This window comes from Nicotiana attenuata, unplaced genomic scaffold (genome assembly GCF_001879085.1).
Source record: "Nicotiana attenuata strain UT unplaced genomic scaffold, NIATTr2, whole genome shotgun sequence".
NCBI lineage: Eukaryota > Viridiplantae > Streptophyta > Magnoliopsida > Solanales > Solanaceae > Nicotiana > Nicotiana attenuata.
In genome coordinates, this window is record NW_017670453.1 from 497,357 (window position 1) to 500,102 (window position 2,746).

The window sequence follows — 2,746 nt, forward strand, 5'->3', positions numbered from 1 at the left end:
CCGGAAGCATGATTTCTAAATGCATGAAAGGTTACAGTATTGTAGAGCATGCGGCCAAGTGTACAGGAATAACAGTTTTGTTTTAATGCCATTTATCCTAGAAACAGGGTTTCTAAATGATAGCAAGAATATCAAAATGAGATGCTGAAACAATAAACCTAAGAACTTGATATCTAATGCATGAATGCTTGGAAAGTATTGGTCCTAGACATAAATTTGCTAACGCGCATATAAGAAAGGTAAACCAAAGGCATGGTTTTTACCCATCGATATTGATAACCTAGATAACTACCCTCCCCTTTTCACTAGCCAACCCCAATGTTCGTTTACAAATAATTATTACAAACCAGATGAACAAATTACATAAGCAGATAAGAAAAGAAGAAGTTACACTATAGGGAGCCTGAAGCAGGCCCAAGTGATTTTCCCAAACCTCCAATAGCCTCAAATGCCAATGTGAAAGACAATGTCATTATCTAGGTGTGTCAGAGTTCCCTATGTATCTCAAGGATCTCGGGCAGTGCTCACACCTAGACTTGGTAACCAAATTGAGTAAGTGCAGTGTGGAACGGCCAACCTCAGTGCGCCAGAGTTTAGAGGGTTCTCAAAAGGATCCCAAGGCAGTACACACATTGGAGGGGGCAGAACCTATGGAATTAGGAATAGAGTGAGAGTTCTTGACATAGTTTTGAAAAGGTTTTAGTAAGAAAACAGTGTTAAAAGAGACTTATTTGAAACAGTTTTGTGGAGTAAAAGAGAGAGTCATGCAGTAAAACAACTTTGAAAAGAGAGAGTTACATAATTAGACAACTGCAGATCAAACATGGAGTCAAATCAACTCAGCAATACTTAAAGAACACAAAATAGAAGGAACAAACCTATACTCATGGGTGATAGGGATTAGGGACTCATAGAGCACATGATGGTGAACACATAACAGGCAGAGGTCCACATGGATACAGAATCAAAAGCTCTTAAGGGGTTTCATTAGATTGGGGTACAGCATGAACTTTTAGAATTAACAAAGAACCAAATAACTTTAAGGTACAAATTGTTTTTCCAGAGAGGGATTCATACTAAAACCAGTTAGACATAAAAGGAGATCGAGTCATATTGACTACAGAAGACAAACATGTTGGTCCTAAGGGGGTAGTATATAACTAACACAAAGAGATTAATTACATGTTGAACAGCAGAAACATAGGTAGAAACAAATTAGGAACATGATGAACTGAAGGAGGAAAATAAACATAATGTTTTTGGAGAACTAAATTGAAATCGGGACATACCAGTAAATAAGAAAGTAAACATAAAAGTGAAGGGGGCAGGAGAGCACAATAGTCAGCCTTGGCTTGCAGCCTGCTAACTCATAATAATAGCAAGTAACCCAAGAAAGAGAGCAGAAAGCTTTTGAGTGTGACGGAGATTTTTGAATCAAAGTGTTCGTGTGTTGTGTTCATGAAAGAGCATGTACAGATAGTAGTTTGAAATTAGGTTAAATAACGCAAGAATCATAGTAGCATAGTAATTATGGAACCAAATACTAAGCAGAATCAAATCAATGCAAGTACCCCTTTAATTAAGGGGGTAATCAACCAACAGTAATTGGCAGAAATGATTAAGGAAAGAAATCAAATAGAGTATAAGGTATAAAATAGACAATTAGGGGTAAGTACATAGGGGTTTAATTAAGGAAATAACTAATGGAGAATCAGTAAAGTACTCGGTTCACCAAATAAGGTAATAAAACAAAAATAAAGTTGCAGAGTATGGAAAAAATCGACAATCAACACATAGTAAATCAGGGAATAAGGGATTCGAAATCATTGATTTAAGCGGAGTAACAAGTAAACAAGTTAATAGGAGAATCGAGAGTTTACAGGGATGTTTTCAAATCAGGCCAAGAAACAAGGAGTTCAGAGTCAATCAAAGAGAGAGTTTTATCATATAAAAGGAATGGAATGGGAGTAACCAAACACATCATGCAAAGAGGCAAGTATTGACCAGTCAAGATGAACACAAACATAAAGAGGCGATATAAGTTAGGCATAAGAAAACTCACTAGAACATGTTCGAGGCAAGATAACCGCAGAAACTTGAACAAGAATCGAGTAGTCATGCTAACACACAAAATCAAACAAAGAAATCTTAGAAACATAGGGCTTTTAACAAAGGTGAGTTGAAAAGATAGTAGAATCATAGAATCGGTCGAAATATGCAAGAGATAGAAATTTAAACATAAAGAATCAGTTTAAACAAAGTTTTAGAAGAAGTTCCCAAAACCCTAATTCTAGAAGAAGGTGAAAACACTTTGAAATCAATGATTCTTGTAAAAGAGTTTCAATAATAGTGTAAAATACAAAGAAACCAACTTGAATCATCCTAGATCTGTACAGATCTAGGAGATACTGGAAGAAATTAGGGTTTCAGAAGAAATCCATATAGAGATGCAAGAACCTGTATAGAATCCCAAGGATCGTGCCAAATACAGCGTGATTTTGGTTGAAATCACACCGGAGTAGCCAAGAACAGGCAAGTAGCAAAACCTAGATGCAAGTCGGCGTGGCCCAAGGCCCTTGAAGACCTTAGAGAAGGCAAGCATGGCAATAGAGGAGCCATTGGGAGCTTAGGAGTTGAAGGGAGATCAACAGAGACTGGAGAAAGAGGTCGGCGGTTAAAGGAGGTAGGGATAGGTAGAGTGGTTGAGAGAGGAGAGGAGATAAGAGAATACAGGGGCGGCGGATTC